This window comes from Chiloscyllium plagiosum, unplaced genomic scaffold (genome assembly GCF_037043375.1).
Source record: "Chiloscyllium plagiosum isolate Xiang-an unplaced genomic scaffold, Cpla_swu_hap1 HiC_scaffold_14, whole genome shotgun sequence".
In the NCBI taxonomy this organism is placed as follows: domain Eukaryota; kingdom Metazoa; phylum Chordata; class Chondrichthyes; order Orectolobiformes; family Hemiscylliidae; genus Chiloscyllium; species Chiloscyllium plagiosum.
The window spans coordinates 12,290,083-12,309,426 of record NW_028270152.1 but is presented as its reverse complement, the minus strand read 5'-3'; the positions used below and the strand labels follow the sequence as shown (position 1 = coordinate 12,309,426).

General features: G+C 50.5%; 2 non-coding genes across 2 annotated transcripts; both read right to left on the bottom strand.

Moving 5' to 3' along the window:
• Nucleotides 1-14,318: 14,318 nt before the first annotated feature.
• Nucleotides 14,319-14,391, bottom strand: trnaf-gaa (transfer RNA phenylalanine (anticodon GAA)). The gene has a single exon. It is a non-coding gene; the product is annotated as a tRNA-Phe (tRNA).
• Nucleotides 14,392-18,104: 3,713 nt separating this feature from the next.
• Nucleotides 18,105-18,177, bottom strand: trnaf-gaa (transfer RNA phenylalanine (anticodon GAA)). The gene has a single exon. It is a non-coding gene; the product is annotated as a tRNA-Phe (tRNA).
• Between the last annotated feature and the right edge of the window lie 1,167 nt (nucleotides 18,178-19,344).

Here is a 19,344-nt window from a genome sequence, read left to right as displayed (position 1 = left end):
TTCCATTGCGATCAGGGATCACCAGTTTTTGCAAGCTGGAACAGCTGGCCGTCAGCAAGCTTATGAGCGAGGGAGTGTTTGATAGAGAGAGTGCAAAGGCCACCATGTACGCGTTGCTGACTCAAAGACTGTTTTGTGCGTTCGCAGATGTTGGTCAATGAACAGTAGGAGAATTTGAATTGGTGCAGGATTGAGGGTTTGTCCATTTGATTATTTGACTGTTTTGGAATGCTCGTTACGGAGCCAATGAGAAGAAATGTGCCATGAGACTGGAAGCAAAAGGCACAGCATCGCTGCAGGAGCACCATGCAGAAGGAGGGTGAGAAGCAATCCAAACCACCCTTGCGCCAGCAAGGAAAGGTGCAGAGCTTCACATTTACTCACTCGCCTCCATCACAGCTAAACAAAGGAGGGAGCGCGCAAGCAGTCCTGCACTTGCCCAAACCCGGGATTGAACCAGGGACCTTTAGATCTTCAGTCTAACGCTCTCCCAACTGAGCTATTTCGGCAGCTGCTGCCAGCTCAGCGCGCTCAGGCACTTTGATCGCGGCCACATTCACTTGGGATTTGCCAAGCGTATTTGTTCCAAATCTCCTCACAACATCAACTTCTTCCGGCAAAATTTCCCACCCTGTTTTCTCGGCGGACAGTTCGCTTCGGCCGCTGCCTCTTTATACCGTCTATATCTACACTGTCGTTCATTCTGCACAATCATTTCTGAAGTTGACTGCTTGGCTCTGGTCAACTCGCTCGTCAAATGCACAACGAGAAACTGGTCCCTCCAGTCCTCGACAAGTTCCACGTCGTGCTCCGTTCACCGTCAACATGTCTCGCCAGCTTCACCCCATCTCTCCTCTACCTCTCGAAATGCTGCACGTGATGCCATCCGTCTGCAAATGGTCAGTATCAGTCTAAGCTGCTTTGCAAGCAACCCGATGCACCGGAACAATTTGAACAAATCGCCTCTGCTCCGGCTTCAGTCCGTCCACTGTTAAAACCTTCAGTTATTACTCTGCAGGCTTGAGGATTCCCAAGTTCTCTGCAACCATCTCCAAAGCGGCATGCAAGTCACTGACTGTTTACCCGACCGAGTCTGTTTGTGAATACTTTTCCATCGTCATTCTGCACGATCATTTCTGAAGTGACCGCTTGTGTCGAAAACAAGGACAGTCCAAAGCGATTTCCTGAGGCGCACCTCTGGAACGCTCAAATCAACCTAAAGTCAGGCGGCCATGCGCATGTCAGCATCTCTCCTGCAACCTTTCCATTGCGATCAGGGATCACCAGTTTTTGCAAGCTGGAACAGCTGGCCGTCAGCAAGCTTATGAGCGAGGGTGTGTTTGATAGAGAGAGTGCAAAGGCCACCATGTACGCGTTGCTGACTCAAAGACTGTTTTGTGCGTTCGCAGATGTCGGTCAATGAACAGTAGGAGAATTTGAATTGGTGCAGGATTGAGGGTTTGTCCATTTGATTATTTGACTGTTTTGGAATGCTCGTTACGGAGCCAATGAGAAGAAATGTGCCATGAGACTGGAAGCAAAAGGCACAGCATCGCTGCAGGAGCACCATGCAGAAGGAGGGTGAGAAGCAATCCAAACCACCCTTGCGCCAGCAAGGAAAGGTGCAGAGCTTCACATTTACTCACTCGCCTCCATCACAGCTAAACAAAGGAGGGAGCGCGCAAGCAATCCTGCACTTGGCGAAACCCGGGATTGAACCAGGGACCTTTAGATCTTCAGTCTAACGCTCTCCCAACTGAGCTATTTCGGCAGCTGCTGCCAGCTCAGCGCGCTCAGGCACTTTGCTCGCGGCCACATTCACTTGGGATTTGCCCAGCGTATTTGTTCCAAATCTCCTCACAACATCAACTTCTTCCGGCAAAATTTCCCACCCTGTTTTCTCGGCGGACAGTTCGCTTCGGCCGCTGCCTCTTTATACCGTCTATATCTACACTGTCGTTCATTCTGCACAATCATTTCTGAAGTTGACTGCATGGCTCTGGACATCTCGCTCGTCAAATGAACAACGAGGAACTGGTCCCTCCAGTCCTCGACAAGTTCCACGTCGTGCTCCGTTCACCGTCAACATGTCTCGCCAGCTTCACCCCATCTCTCCTCTACCTCTCGAAATGCTGCACGTGATGCCATCCGTCTGCAAATGGTCAGTATCAGTCTAAGCTGCTTTGCAAGCAACCCGATGCACCGGAACAATTTGAACAAATCGCCTCTGCTCCGGCTTCAGTCCGTCCACTGTTAAAACCTTCAGTTATTACTCTGCAGGCTTGAGGATTCCCAAGTTCTCTGCAACCATCTCCAAAGCGGCATGCAAGTCACTGACTGTTTACCCGACCGAGTCTGTTTGTGAATACTTTTCCATCGTCATTCTGCACGATCATTTCTGAAGTGACCGCTTGTGTCGAAAACAAGGACAGTCCAAAGCGATTTCCTGAGGCGCACCTCTGGAACGCTCAAATCAACCTAAAGTCAGGCGGCCATGCGCATGTCAGCATCTCTCCTGCAACCTTTCCATTGCGATCAGGGATCACCAGTTTTTGCAAGCTGGAACAGCTGGCCGTCAGCAAGCTTATGAGCGAGGGAGTGTTTGATAGAGAGAGTGCAAAGGCCACCATGTACGCGTTGCTGACTCAAAGACTGTTTTGTGCGTTCGCAGATGTTGGTCAATGAACAGTAGGAGAATTTGAATTGGTGCAGGATTGAGGGTTTGTCCATTTGATTATTTGACTGTTTTGGAATGCTCGTTACGGAGCCAATGAGAAGAAATGTGCCATGAGACTGGAAGCAAAAGGCACAGCATCGCTGCAGGAGCACCATGCAGAAGGAGGGTGAGAAGCAATCCAAACCACCCTTGCGCCAGCAAGGAAAGGTGCAGAGCTTCACATTTACTCACTCGCCTCCATCACAGCTAAACAAAGGAGGGAGCGCGCAAGCAGTCCTGCACTTGCCCAAACCCGGGATTGAACCAGGGACCTTTAGATCTTCAGTCTAACGCTCTCCCAACTGAGCTATTTCGGCAGCTGCTGCCAGCTCAGCGCGCTCAGGCACTTTGCTCGCGGCCACATTCACTTGGGATTTGCCAAGCGTATTTGTTCCAAATCTCCTCACAACATCAACTTCTTCCGGCAAAATTTCCCACCCTGTTTTCTCGGCGGACAGTTCGCTTCGGCCGCTGCCTCTTTATACCGTCTATATCTACACTGTCGTTCATTCTGCACAATCATTTCTGAAGTTGACTGCTTGGCTCTGGTCAACTCGCTCGTCAAATGCACAACGAGAAACTGGTCCCTCCAGTCCTCGACAAGTTCCACGTCGTGCTCCGTTCACCGTCAACATGTCTCGCCAGCTTCACCCCATCTCTCCTCTACCTCTCGAAATGCTGCACGTGATGCCATCCGTCTGCAAATGGTCAGTATCAGTCTAAGCTGCTTTGCAAGCAACCCGATGCACCGGAACAATTTGAACAAATCGCCTCTGCTCCGGCTTCAGTCCGTCCACTGTTAAAACCTTCAGTTATTACTCTGCAGGCTTGAGGATTCCCAAGTTCTCTGCAACCATCTCCAAAGCGGCATGCAAGTCACTGACTGTTTACCCGACCGAGTCTGTTTGTGAATACTTTTCCATCGTCATTCTGCACGATCATTTCTGAAGTGACCGCTTGTGTCGAAAACAAGGACAGTCCAAAGCGATTTCCTGAGGCGCACCTCTGGAACGCTCAAATCAACCTAAAGTCAGGCGGCCATGCGCATGTCAGCATCTCTCCTGCAACCTTTCCATTGCGATCAGGGATCACCAGTTTTTGCAAGCTGGAACAGCTGGCCGTCAGCAAGCTTATGAGCGAGGGTGTGTTTGATAGAGAGAGTGCAAAGGCCACCATGTACGCGTTGCTGACTCAAAGACTGTTTTGTGCGTTCGCAGATGTCGGTCAATGAACAGTAGGAGAATTTGAATTGGTGCAGGATTGAGGGTTTGTCCATTTGATTATTTGACTGTTTTGGAATGCTCGTTACGGAGCCAATGAGAAGAAATGTGCCATGAGACTGGAAGCAAAAGGCACAGCATCGCTGCAGGAGCACCATGCAGAAGGAGGGTGAGAAGCAATCCAAACCACCCTTGCGCCAGCAAGGAAAGGTGCAGAGCTTCACATTTACTCACTCGCCTCCATCACAGCTAAACAAAGGAGGGAGCGCGCAAGCAATCCTGCACTTGGCGAAACCCGGGATTGAACCAGGGACCTTTAGATCTTCAGTCTAACGCTCTCCCAACTGAGCTATTTCGGCAGCTGCTGCCAGCTCAGCGCGCTCAGGCACTTTGCTCGCGGCCACATTCACTTGGGATTTGCCCAGCGTATTTGTTCCAAATCTCCTCACAACATCAACTTCTTCCGGCAAAATTTCCCACCCTGTTTTCTCGGCGGACAGTTCGCTTCGGCCGCTGCCTCTTTATACCGTCTATATCTACACTGTCGTTCATTCTGCACAATCATTTCTGAAGTTGACTGCATGGCTCTGGACATCTCGCTCGTCAAATGAACAACGAGGAACTGGTCCCTCCAGTCCTCGACAAGTTCCACGTCGTGCTCCGTTCACCGTCAACATGTCTCGCCAGCTTCACCCCATCTCTCCTCTACCTCTCGAAATGCTGCACGTGATGCCATCCGTCTGCAAATGGTCAGTATCAGTCTAAGCTGCTTTGCAAGCAACCCGATGCACCGGAACAATTTGAACAAATCGCCTCTGCTCCGGCTTCAGTCCGTCCACTGTTAAAACCTTCAGTTATTACTCTGCAGGCTTGAGGATTCCCAAGTTCTCTGCAACCATCTCCAAAGCGGCATGCAAGTCACTGACTGTTTACCCGACCGAGTCTGTTTGTGAATACTTTTCCATCGTCATTCTGCACGATCATTTCTGAAGTGACCGCTTGTGTCGAAAACAAGGACAGTCCAAAGCGATTTCCTGAGGCGCACCTCTGGAACGCTCAAATCAACCTAAAGTCAGGCGGCCATGCGCATGTCAGCATCTCTCCTGCAACCTTTCCATTGCGATCAGGGATCACCAGTTTTTGCAAGCTGGAACAGCTGGCCGTCAGCAAGCTTATGAGCGAGGGAGTGTTTGATAGAGAGAGTGCAAAGGCCACCATGTACGCGTTGCTGACTCAAAGACTGTTTTGTGCGTTTGCAGATGTTGGTCAACGAACAGTAGGAGAATTTGAATTGGTGCAGGATTGAGGGTTTGTCCATTTGATTATTTGACTGTTTTGGAATGCTCGTTACGGAGCCAATGAGAAGAAATGTGCCATGAGACTGGAAGCAAAAGGCACAGCATCGCTGCAGTAGCACCATGCAGAAGGAGGGTGAGAAGCAATCCAAACCACCCTTGCGCCAGCAAGGAAAGGTGCAGAGCTTCACATTTACTCACTCGCCTCCATCACAGCTAAACAAAGGAGGGAGCGCGCAAGCAGTCCTGCACTTGCCCAAACCCGGGATTGAACCAGGGACCTTTAGATCTTCAGTCTAACGCTCTCCCAACTGAGCTATTTCGGCAGCTGCTGCCAGCTCAGCGCGCTCAGGCACTTTGCTCGCGGCCACATTCACTTGGGATTTGCCAAGCGTATTTGTTCCAAATCTCCTCACAACATCAACTTCTTCCGGCAAAATTTCCCACCCTGTTTTCTCGGCGGACAGTTCGCTTCGGCCGCTGCCTCTTTATACCGTCTATATCTACACTGTCGTTCATTCTGCACAATCATTTCTGAAGTTGACTGCTTGGCTCTGGTCAACTCGCTCGTCAAATGCACAACGAGAAACTGGTCCCTCCAGTCCTCGACAAGTTCCACGTCGTGCTCCGTTCACCGTCAACATGTCTCGCCAGCTTCACCCCATCTCTCCTCTACCTCTCGAAATGCTGCACGTGATGCCATCCGTCTGCAAATGGTCAGTATCAGTCTAAGCTGCTTTGCAAGCAACCCGATGCACCGGAACAATTTGAACAAATCGCCTCTGCTCCGGCTTCAGTCCGTCCACTGTTAAAACCTTCAGTTATTACTCTGCAGGCTTGAGGATTCCCAAGTTCTCTGCAACCATCTCCAAAGCGGCATGCAAGTCACTGACTGTTTACCCGACCGAGTCTGTTTGTGAATACTTTTCCATCGTCATTCTGCACGATCATTTCTGAAGTGACCGCTTGTGTCGAAAACAAGGACAGTCCAAAGCGATTTCCTGAGGCGCACCTCTGGAACGCTCAAATCAACCTAAAGTCAGGCGGCCATGCGCATGTCAGCATCTCTCCTGCAACCTTTCCATTGCGATCAGGGATCACCAGTTTTTGCAAGCTGGAACAGCTGGCCGTCAGCAAGCTTATGAGCGAGGGTGTGTTTGATAGAGAGAGTGCAAAGGCCACCATGTACGCGTTGCTGACTCAAAGACTGTTTTGTGCGTTCGCAGATGTCGGTCAATGAACAGTAGGAGAATTTGAATTGGTGCAGGATTGAGGGTTTGTCCATTTGATTATTTGACTGTTTTGGAATGCTCGTTACGGAGCCAATGAGAAGAAATGTGCCATGAGACTGGAAGCAAAAGGCACAGCATCGCTGCAGGAGCACCATGCAGAAGGAGGGTGAGAAGCAATCCAAACCACCCTTGCGCCAGCAAGGAAAGGTGCAGAGCTTCACATTTACTCACTCGCCTCCATCACAGCTAAACAAAGGAGGGAGCGCGCAAGCAGTCCTGCACTTGCCCAAACCCGGGATTGAACCAGGGACCTTTAGATCTTCAGTCTAACGCTCTCCCAACTGAGCTATTTCGGCAGCTGCTGCCAGCTCAGCGCGCTCAGGCACTTTGCTCGCGGCCACATTCACTTGGGATTTGCCAAGCGTATTTGTTCCAAATCTCCTCACAACATCAACTTCTTCCGGCAAAATTTCCCACCCTGTTTTCTCGGCGGACAGTTCGCTTCGGCCGCTGCCTCTTTATACCGTCTATATCTACACTGTCGTTCATTCTGCACAATCATTTCTGAAGTTGACTGCTTGGCTCTGGTCAACCCGCTCGTCAAATGCACAACGAGGAACTGGTCCCTCCAGTCCTCGACAAGTTCCACGTCGTGCTCCGTTCACCGTCAACATGTCTCGCCAGCTTCACCCCATCTCTCCTCTACCTCTCGAAATGCTGCACGTGATGCCATCCGTCTGCAAATGGTCAGTATCAGTCTAAGCTGCTTTGCAAGCAACCCGATGCACCGGAACAATTTGAACAAATCGCCTCTGCTCTGGCTTCAGTCCGTCCACTGTTAAAACCTTCAGTTATTACTCTGCAGGCTTGAGGATTCCCAAGTTCTCTGCAACCATCTCCAAAGCGGCATGCAAGTCACTGACTGTTTACCCGACCGAGTCTGTTTGTGAATACTTTTCCATCGTCATTCTGCACGATCATTTCTGAAGTGACCGCTTGTGTCGAAAACAAGGACAGTCCAAAGCGATTTCCTGAGGCGCACCTCTGGAACGCTCAAATCAACCTAAAGTCAGGCGGCCATGCGCATGTCAGCATCTCTCCTGCAACCTTTCCATTGCGATCAGGGATCACCAGTTTTTGCAAGCTGGAACAGCTGGCCGTCAGCAAGCTTATGAGCGAGGGAGTGTTTGATAGAGAGAGTGCAAAGGCCACCATGTACGCGTTGCTGACTCAAAGACTGTTTTGTGCGTTTGCAGATGTTGGTCAACGAACAGTAGGAGAATTTGAATTGGTGCAGGATTGAGGGTTTGTCCATTTGATTATTTGACTGTTTTGGAATGCTCGTTACGGAGCCAATGAGAAGAAATGTGCCATGAGACTGGAAGCAAAAGGCACAGCATCGCTGCAGTAGCACCATGCAGAAGGAGGGTGAGAAGCAATCCAAACCACCCTTGCGCCAGCAAGGAAAGGTGCAGAGCTTCACATTTACTCACTCGCCTCCATCACAGCTAAACAAAGGAGGGAGCGCGCAAGCAGTCCTGCACTTGCCCAAACCCGGGATTGAACCAGGGACCTTTAGATCTTCAGTCTAACGCTCTCCCAACTGAGCTATTTCGGCAGCTGCTGCCAGCTCAGCGCGCTCAGGCACTTTGCTCGCGGCCACATTCACTTGGGATTTGCCAAGCGTATTTGTTCCAAATCTCCTCACAACATCAACTTCTTCCGGCAAAATTTCCCACCCTGTTTTCTCGGCGGACAGTTCGCTTCGGCCGCTGCCTCTTTATACCGTCTATATCTACACTGTCGTTCATTCTGCACAATCATTTCTGAAGTTGACTGCTTGGCTCTGGTCAACTCGCTCGTCAAATGCACAACGAGAAACTGGTCCCTCCAGTCCTCGACAAGTTCCACGTCGTGCTCCGTTCACCGTCAACATGTCTCGCCAGCTTCACCCCATCTCTCCTCTACCTCTCGAAATGCTGCACGTGATGCCATCCGTCTGCAAATGGTCAGTATCAGTCTAAGCTGCTTTGCAAGCAACCCGATGCACCGGAACAATTTGAACAAATCGCCTCTGCTCCGGCTTCAGTCCGTCCACTGTTAAAACCTTCAGTTATTACTCTGCAGGCTTGAGGATTCCCAAGTTCTCTGCAACCATCTCCAAAGCGGCATGCAAGTCACTGACTGTTTACCCGACCGAGTCTGTTTGTGAATACTTTTCCATCGTCATTCTGCACGATCATTTCTGAAGTGACCGCTTGTGTCGAAAACAAGGACAGTCCAAAGCGATTTCCTGAGGCGCACCTCTGGAACGCTCAAATCAACCTAAAGTCAGGCGGCCATGCGCATGTCAGCATCTCTCCTGCAACCTTTCCATTGCGATCAGGGATCACCAGTTTTTGCAAGCTGGAACAGCTGGCCGTCAGCAAGCTTATGAGCGAGGGTGTGTTTGATAGAGAGAGTGCAAAGGCCACCATGTACGCGTTGCTGACTCAAAGACTGTTTTGTGCGTTCGCAGATGTCGGTCAATGAACAGTAGGAGAATTTGAATTGGTGCAGGATTGAGGGTTTGTCCATTTGATTATTTGACTGTTTTGGAATGCTCGTTACGGAGCCAATGAGAAGAAATGTGCCATGAGACTGGAAGCAAAAGGCACAGCATCGCTGCAGGAGCACCATGCAGAAGGAGGGTGAGAAGCAATCCAAACCACCCTTGCGCCAGCAAGGAAAGGTGCAGAGCTTCACATTTACTCACTCGCCTCCATCACAGCTAAACAAAGGAGGGAGCGCGCAAGCAATCCTGCACTTGGCGAAACCCGGGATTGAACCAGGGACCTTTAGATCTTCAGTCTAACGCTCTCCCAACTGAGCTATTTCGGCAGCTGCTGCCAGCTCAGCGCGCTCAGGCACTTTGCTCGCGGCCACATTCACTTGGGATTTGCCCAGCGTATTTGTTCCAAATCTCCTCACAACATCAACTTCTTCCGGCAAAATTTCCCACCCTGTTTTCTCGGCGGACAGTTCGCTTCGGCCGCTGCCTCTTTATACCGTCTATATCTACACTGTCGTTCATTCTGCACAATCATTTCTGAAGTTGACTGCATGGCTCTGGACATCTCGCTCGTCAAATGAACAACGAGGAACTGGTCCCTCCAGTCCTCGACAAGTTCCACGTCGTGCTCCGTTCACCGTCAACATGTCTCGCCAGCTTCACCCCATCTCTCCTCTACCTCTCGAAATGCTGCACGTGATGCCATCCGTCTGCAAATGGTCAGTATCAGTCTAAGCTGCTTTGCAAGCAACCCGATGCACCGGAACAATTTGAACAAATCGCCTCTGCTCCGGCTTCAGTCCGTCCACTGTTAAAACCTTCAGTTATTACTCTGCAGGCTTGAGGATTCCCAAGTTCTCTGCAACCATCTCCAAAGCGGCATGCAAGTCACTGACTGTTTACCCGACCGAGTCTGTTTGTGAATACTTTTCCATCGTCATTCTGCACGATCATTTCTGAAGTGACCGCTTGTGTCGAAAACAAGGACAGTCCAAAGCGATTTCCTGAGGCGCACCTCTGGAACGCTCAAATCAACCTAAAGTCAGGCGGCCATGCGCATGTCAGCATCTCTCCTGCAACCTTTCCATTGCGATCAGGGATCACCAGTTTTTGCAAGCTGGAACAGCTGGCCGTCAGCAAGCTTATGAGCGAGGGAGTGTTTGATAGAGAGAGTGCAAAGGCCACCATGTACGCGTTGCTGACTCAAAGACTGTTTTGTGCGTTCGCAGATGTTGGTCAATGAACAGTAGGAGAATTTGAATTGGTGCAGGATTGAGGGTTTGTCCATTTGATTATTTGACTGTTTTGGAATGCTCGTTACGGAGCCAATGAGAAGAAATGTGCCATGAGACTGGAAGCAAAAGGCACAGCATCGCTGCAGGAGCACCATGCAGAAGGAGGGTGAGAAGCAATCCAAACCACCCTTGCGCCAGCAAGGAAAGGTGCAGAGCTTCACATTTACTCACTCGCCTCCATCACAGCTAAACAAAGGAGGGAGCGCGCAAGCAGTCCTGCACTTGCCCAAACCCGGGATTGAACCAGGGACCTTTAGATCTTCAGTCTAACGCTCTCCCAACTGAGCTATTTCGGCAGCTGCTGCCAGCTCAGCGCGCTCAGGCACTTTGATCGCGGCCACATTCACTTGGGATTTGCCAAGCGTATTTGTTCCAAATCTCCTCACAACATCAACTTCTTCCGGCAAAATTTCCCACCCTGTTTTCTCGGCGGACAGTTCGCTTCGGCCGCTGCCTCTTTATACCGTCTATATCTACACTGTCGTTCATTCTGCACAATCATTTCTGAAGTTGACTGCTTGGCTCTGGTCAACTCGCTCGTCAAATGCACAACGAGAAACTGGTCCCTCCAGTCCTCGACAAGTTCCACGTCGTGCTCCGTTCACCGTCAACATGTCTCGCCAGCTTCACCCCATCTCTCCTCTACCTCTCGAAATGCTGCACGTGATGCCATCCGTCTGCAAATGGTCAGTATCAGTCTAAGCTGCTTTGCAAGCAACCCGATGCACCGGAACAATTTGAACAAATCGCCTCTGCTCCGGCTTCAGTCCGTCCACTGTTAAAACCTTCAGTTATTACTCTGCAGGCTTGAGGATTCCCAAGTTCTCTGCAACCATCTCCAAAGCGGCATGCAAGTCACTGACTGTTTACCCGACCGAGTCTGTTTGTGAATACTTTTCCATCGTCATTCTGCACGATCATTTCTGAAGTGACCGCTTGTGTCGAAAACAAGGACAGTCCAAAGCGATTTCCTGAGGCGCACCTCTGGAACGCTCAAATCAACCTAAAGTCAGGCGGCCATGCGCATGTCAGCATCTCTCCTGCAACCTTTCCATTGCGATCAGGGATCACCAGTTTTTGCAAGCTGGAACAGCTGGCCGTCAGCAAGCTTATGAGCGAGGGTGTGTTTGATAGAGAGAGTGCAAAGGCCACCATGTACGCGTTGCTGACTCAAAGACTGTTTTGTGCGTTCGCAGATGTCGGTCAATGAACAGTAGGAGAATTTGAATTGGTGCAGGATTGAGGGTTTGTCCATTTGATTATTTGACTGTTTTGGAATGCTCGTTACGGAGCCAATGAGAAGAAATGTGCCATGAGACTGGAAGCAAAAGGCACAGCATCGCTGCAGGAGCACCATGCAGAAGGAGGGTGAGAAGCAATCCAAACCACCCTTGCGCCAGCAAGGAAAGGTGCAGAGCTTCACATTTACTCACTCGCCTCCATCACAGCTAAACAAAGGAGGGAGCGCGCAAGCAATCCTGCACTTGGCGAAACCCGGGATTGAACCAGGGACCTTTAGATCTTCAGTCTAACGCTCTCCCAACTGAGCTATTTCGGCAGCTGCTGCCAGCTCAGCGCGCTCAGGCACTTTGCTCGCGGCCACATTCACTTGGGATTTGCCCAGCGTATTTGTTCCAAATCTCCTCACAACATCAACTTCTTCCGGCAAAATTTCCCACCCTGTTTTCTCGGCGGACAGTTCGCTTCGGCCGCTGCCTCTTTATACCGTCTATATCTACACTGTCGTTCATTCTGCACAATCATTTCTGAAGTTGACTGCATGGCTCTGGACATCTCGCTCGTCAAATGAACAACGAGGAACTGGTCCCTCCAGTCCTCGACAAGTTCCACGTCGTGCTCCGTTCACCGTCAACATGTCTCGCCAGCTTCACCCCATCTCTCCTCTACCTCTCGAAATGCTGCACGTGATGCCATCCGTCTGCAAATGGTCAGTATCAGTCTAAGCTGCTTTGCAAGCAACCCGATGCACCGGAACAATTTGAACAAATCGCCTCTGCTCCGGCTTCAGTCCGTCCACTGTTAAAACCTTCAGTTATTACTCTGCAGGCTTGAGGATTCCCAAGTTCTCTGCAACCATCTCCAAAGCGGCATGCAAGTCACTGACTGTTTACCCGACCGAGTCTGTTTGTGAATACTTTTCCATCGTCATTCTGCACGATCATTTCTGAAGTGACCGCTTGTGTCGAAAACAAGGACAGTCCAAAGCGATTTCCTGAGGCGCACCTCTGGAACGCTCAAATCAACCTAAAGTCAGGCGGCCATGCGCATGTCAGCATCTCTCCTGCAACCTTTCCATTGCGATCAGGGATCACCAGTTTTTGCAAGCTGGAACAGCTGGCCGTCAGCAAGCTTATGAGCGAGGGAGTGTTTGATAGAGAGAGTGCAAAGGCCACCATGTACGCGTTGCTGACTCAAAGACTGTTTTGTGCGTTCGCAGATGTTGGTCAATGAACAGTAGGAGAATTTGAATTGGTGCAGGATTGAGGGTTTGTCCATTTGATTATTTGACTGTTTTGGAATGCTCGTTACGGAGCCAATGAGAAGAAATGTGCCATGAGACTGGAAGCAAAAGGCACAGCATCGCTGCAGGAGCACCATGCAGAAGGAGGGTGAGAAGCAATCCAAACCACCCTTGCGCCAGCAAGGAAAGGTGCAGAGCTTCACATTTACTCACTCGCCTCCATCACAGCTAAACAAAGGAGGGAGCGCGCAAGCAGTCCTGCACTTGCCCAAACCCGGGATTGAACCAGGGACCTTTAGATCTTCAGTCTAACGCTCTCCCAACTGAGCTATTTCGGCAGCTGCTGCCAGCTCAGCGCGCTCAGGCACTTTGCTCGCGGCCACATTCACTTGGGATTTGCCAAGCGTATTTGTTCCAAATCTCCTCACAACATCAACTTCTTCCGGCAAAATTTCCCACCCTGTTTTCTCGGCGGACAGTTCGCTTCGGCCGCTGCCTCTTTATACCGTCTATATCTACACTGTCGTTCATTCTGCACAATCATTTCTGAAGTTGACTGCTTGGCTCTGGTCAACTCGCTCGTCAAATGCACAACGAGAAACTGGTCCCTCCAGTCCTCGACAAGTTCCACGTCGTGCTCCGTTCACCGTCAACATGTCTCGCCAGCTTCACCCCATCTCTCCTCTACCTCTCGAAATGCTGCACGTGATGCCATCCGTCTGCAAATGGTCAGTATCAGTCTAAGCTGCTTTGCAAGCAACCCGATGCACCGGAACAATTTGAACAAATCGCCTCTGCTCCGGCTTCAGTCCGTCCACTGTTAAAACCTTCAGTTATTACTCTGCAGGCTTGAGGATTCCCAAGTTCTCTGCAACCATCTCCAAAGCGGCATGCAAGTCACTGACTGTTTACCCGACCGAGTCTGTTTGTGAATACTTTTCCATCGTCATTCTGCACGATCATTTCTGAAGTGACCGCTTGTGTCGAAAACAAGGACAGTCCAAAGCGATTTCCTGAGGCGCACCTCTGGAACGCTCAAATCAACCTAAAGTCAGGCGGCCATGCGCATGTCAGCATCTCTCCTGCAACCTTTCCATTGCGATCAGGGATCACCAGTTTTTGCAAGCTGGAACAGCTGGCCGTCAGCAAGCTTATGAGCGAGGGTGTGTTTGATAGAGAGAGTGCAAAGGCCACCATGTACGCGTTGCTGACTCAAAGACTGTTTTGTGCGTTCGCAGATGTCGGTCAATGAACAGTAGGAGAATTTGAATTGGTGCAGGATTGAGGGTTTGTCCATTTGATTATTTGACTGTTTTGGAATGCTCGTTACGGAGCCAATGAGAAGAAATGTGCCATGAGACTGGAAGCAAAAGGCACAGCATCGCTGCAGGAGCACCATGCAGAAGGAGGGTGAGAAGCAATCCAAACCACCCTTGCGCCAGCAAGGAAAGGTGCAGAGCTTCACATTTACTCACTCGCCTCCATCACAGCTAAACAAAGGAGGGAGCGCGCAAGCAGTCCTGCACTTGCCGAAACCCGGGATTGAACCAGGGTCCTTGAGATCTTCAGTCTAACGCTCTCCCAACTGAGCTATTTCGGCAGCTGCTGCCAGCTCAGCGCGCTCAGGCACTTTGCTCGCGGCCACATTCACTTGGGATTTGCCCAGCGTATTTGTTCCAAATCTCCTCACAACATCAACTTCTTCCGGCAAAATTTCCCACCCTGTTTTCTCGGCGGACAGTTCGCTTCGGCCGCTGCCTCTTTATACCGTCTATATCTACACTGTCGTTCATTCTGCACAATCATTTCTGAAGTTGACTGCATGGCTCTGGTCAACTCGCTCGTCAAATGCACAACGAGGAACTGGTCCCTCCAGTCCTCGACAAGTTCCACGTCGTGCTCCGTTCACCGTCAACATGTCTCGCCAGCTTCACCCCATCTCTCCTCTACCTCTCGAAATGCTGCACGTGATGCCATCCGTCTGCAAATGGTCAGTATCAGTCTAAGCTGCTTTGCAAGCAACCCGATGCACCGGAACAATTTGAACAAATCGCCTCTGCTCCGGCTTCAGTCCGTCCACTGTTAAAACCTTCAGTTATTACTCTGCAGGCTTGAGGATTCCCAAGTTCTCTGCAACCATCTCCAAAGCGGCATGCAAGTCACTGACTGTTTACCCGACCGAGTCTGTTTGTGAATACATTTCCATCGTCATTCTGCACGATCATTTCTGAAGTGACCGCTTGTGTCGAAAACAAGGACAGTCCAAAGCGATTTCCTGAGGCGCACCTCTGGAACGCTCAAATCAACCTAAAGTCAGGCGGCCATGCGCATGTCAGCATCTCTCCTGCAACCTTTCCATTGCGATCAGGGATCACCAGTTTTTGCAAGCTGGAACAGCTGGCCGTCAGCAAGCTTATGAGCGAGGGAGTGTTTGATAGAGAGAGTGCAAAGGCCACCATGTACGCGTTGCTGACTCAAAGACTGTTTTGTGCGTTCGCAGATGTTGGTCAATGAACAGTAGGAGAATTTGAATTGGTGCAGGATTGAGGGTTTGTCCATTTGATTATTTGACTGTTTTGGAATGCTCGTTACGGAGCCAATGAGAAGAAATGTGCCATGAGACTGGAAGCAAAAGGCACAGCATCGCTGCAGGAGCACCATGCAGAAGGAGGGTGAGAAGCAATCCAAACCACCCTTGCGCCAGCAAGGAAAGGTGCAGAGCTTCACATTTACTCACTCGCCTCCATCACAGCTAAACAAAGGAGGGAGCGCGCAAGCAATCCTGCACTTGCCGAAACCCGGGATTGAACCAGGGACCTTTAGATCTTCGGTCTAACGCTCTCCCAACTGAGGTATTTCGGCAGCTGCTGCCAGCTCAGCACGCTCAGGCACTTTGCTCGCGGCCACATTCACTTGGGATTTGCCCAGCGTATTTGTTCCAAATCTCCTCACAACATCAACTTCTTCCGGCAAAATTTCCCACCCTGTTTTCTCGGCGGACAGTTCGCTTCGGCCGCTGCCTCTTTATACCGTCTATATCTACACTGTCGTTCATTCTGCACAATCATTTCAGAAGTTGACTGCTTGGCTCTGGTCAACTCGCTCGTCAAATGCACAACGAGGAACTGGTCCCTCCAGTCCTCGACAAGTTCCACGTCGTGCTCCGTTCACCGTCAACATGTCTCGCCAGCTTCACCCCATCTCTCCTCTACCTCTCGAAATGCTGCACGTGATGCCATCCGTCTGCAAATGGTCAGTATCAGTCTAAGCTGCTTTGCAAGCAACCCGATGCACCGGAACAATTTGAACAAATCGCCTCTGCTCCGGCTTCAGTCCGTCCACTGTTAAAACCTTCAGTTATTACTCTGCAGGCTTGAGGATTCCCAAGTTCTCTGCAACCATCTCCAAAGCGGCATGCAAGTCACTGACTGTTTACCCGACCGAGTCTGTTTGTGAATACTTTTCCATCGTCATTCTGCACGATCATTTCTGAAGTGACCGCTTGTGTCGAAAACAAGGACAGTCCAAAGCGATTTCCTGAGGCGCACCTCTGGAACGCTCAAATCAACCTAAAGTCAGGCGGCCATGCGCATGTCAGCATCTCTCCTGCAACCTTTCCATTGCGATCAGGGATCACCAGTTTTTGCAAGCTGGAACAGCTGGCCGTCAGCAAGCTTATGAGCGAGGGAGTGTTTGATAGAGAGAGTGCAAAGGCCACCATGTACGCGTTGCTGACTCAAAGACTGTTTTGTGCGTTCGCAGATGTTGGTCAATGAACAGTAGGAGAATTTGAATTGGTGCAGGATTGAGGGTTTGTCCATTTGATTATTTGACTGTTTTGGAATGCTCGTTACGGAGCCAATGAGAAGAAATGTGCCATGAGACTGGAAGCAAAAGGCACAGCATCGCTGCAGGAGCACCATGCAGAAGGAGGGTGAGAAGCAATCCAAACCACCCTTGCGCCAGCAAGGAAAGGTGCAGAGCTTCACATTTACTCACTCGCCTCCATCACAGCTAAACAAAGGAGGGAGCGCGCAAGCAGTCCTGCACTTGCCCAAACCCGGGATTGAACCAGGGACCTTTAGATCTTCAGTCTAACGCTCTCCCAACTGAGCTATTTCGGCAGCTGCTGCCAGCTATGCGCGCTCAGGCACTTTGCTCGCGGCCACATTCACTTGGGATTTGCCCAGCGTATTTGTTCCAAATCTCCTCACAACATCAACTTCTTCCGGCAAAATTTCCCACCCTGTTTTCTCGGCGGACAGTTCGCTTCGGCCGCTGCCTCTTTATACCGTCTATATCTACACTGTCGTTCATTCTGCACAATCATTTCTGAAGTTGACTGCTTGGCTCTGGTCAACCCGCTCGTCAAATGCACAACGAGGAACTGGTCCCTCCAGTCCTCGACAAGTTCCACGTCGTGCTCCGTTCACCGTCAACATGTCTCGCCAGCTTCACCCCATCTCTCCTCTACCTCTCGAAATGCTGCACGTGATGCCATCCGTCTGCAAATGGTCAGTATCAGTCTAAGCTGCTTTGCAAGCAACCCGATGCACCGGAACAATTTGAACAAATCGCCTCTGCTCCGGCTTCAGTCCGTCCACTGTTAAAACCTTCAGTTATTACTCTGCAGGCTTGAGGATTCCCAAGTTCTCTGCAACCATCTCCAAAGCGGCATGCAAGTCACTGACTGTTTACCCGACCGAGTCTGTTTGTGAATACTTTTCCATCGTCATTCTGCACGATCATTTCTGAAGTGACCGCTTGTGTCGAAAACAAGGACAGTCCAAAGCGATTTCCTGAGGCGCACCTCTGGAACGCTCAAATCAACCTAAAGTCAGGCGGCCATGCGCATGTCAGCATCTCTCCTGCAACCTTTCCATTGCGATCAGGGATCACCAGTTTTTGCAAGCTGGAACAGCTGGCCGTCAGCAAGCTTATGAGCGAGGGAGTGTTTGATAGAGAGAGTGCAAAGGCCACCATGTACGCGTTGCTGACTCAAAGACTGTTTTGTGCGTTTGCAGATGTTGGTCAACGAACAGTAGGAGAATTTGAATTGGTGCAGGATTGAGGGTTTGTCCATTTGATTATTTGACTGTTTTGGAATGCTCGTTACGGAGCCAATGAGAAGAAATGTGCCATGAGACTGGAAGCAAAAGGCACAGCATCGCTGCAGGAGCACCATGCAGAAGGAGGGTGAGAAGCAATCCAAACCACCCTTGCGCCAGCAAGGAAAGGTGCAGAGCTTCACATTTACTCACTCGCCTCCATCACAGCTAAACAAAGGAGGGAGCGCGCAAGCAATCCTGCACTTGCCGAAACCCGGGATTGAACCAGGGACCTCTAGATCTTCGGTCTAGCGCTCTCCCAACTGAGCTATTTCGGCAGCTGCTGCCAGCTCAGCGCGCTCAGGCACTTTGCTCGCGGCCACATTCACTTGGGATTTGCCCAGCGTATTTGTTCCAAATCTCCTCACAACATCAACTTCTTCCGGCAAAATTTCCCACCCTGTTTTCTCGGCGGACAGTTCGCTTCGGCCGCTGCCTCTTTATACCGTCTATATCTACACTGTCGTTCATTCTGCACAATCATTTCAGAAGTTGACTGCTTGGCTCTGGTCAACTCGCTCGTCAAATGCACAACGAGGAACTGGTCCCTCCAGTCCTCGACAAGTTCCACGTCGTGCTCCGTTCACCGTCAACATGTCTCGCCAGCTTCACCCCATCTCTCCTCTACCTCTCGAAATGCTGCACGTGATGCCATCCGTCTGCAAATGGTCAGTATCAGTCTAAGCTGCTTTGCAAGCAACCCGATGCACCGGAACAATTTGAACAAATCGCCTCTGCTCCGGCTTCAGTCCGTCCACTGTTAAAACCTTCAGTTATTACTCTGCAGGCTTGAGGATTCCCAAGTTCTCTGCAACCATCTCCAAAGCGGCATGCAAGTCACTGACTGTTTACCCGACCGAGTCTGTTTGTGAATACTTTTCCATCGTCATTCTGCACGATCATTTCTGAAGTGACCGCTTGTGTCGAAAACAAGGACAGTCCAAAGCGATTTCCTGAGGCGCACCTCTGGAACGCTCAAATCAACCTAAAGTCAGGCGGCCATGCGCATGTCAGCATCTCTCCTGCAACCTTTCCATTGCGATCAGGGATCACCAGTTTTTGCAAGCTGGAACAGCTGGCCGTCAGCAAGCTTATGAGCGAGGGAGTGTTTGATAGAGAGAGTGCAAAGGCCACCATGTACGCGTTGCTGACTCAAAGACTGTTTTGTGCGTTCGCAGATGTTGGTCAATGAACAGTAGGAGAATTTGAATTGGTGCAGGATTGAGGGTTTGTCCATTTGATTATTTGACTGTTTTGGAATGCTCGTTACGGAGCCAATGAGAAGAAATGTGCCATGAGACTGGAAGCAAAAGGCACAGCATCGCTGCAGGAGCACCATGCAGAAGGAGGGTGAGAAGCAATCCAAACCACCCTTGCGCCAGCAAGGAAAGGTGCAGAGCTTCACATTTACTCACTCGCCTCCATCACAGCTAAACAAAGGAGGG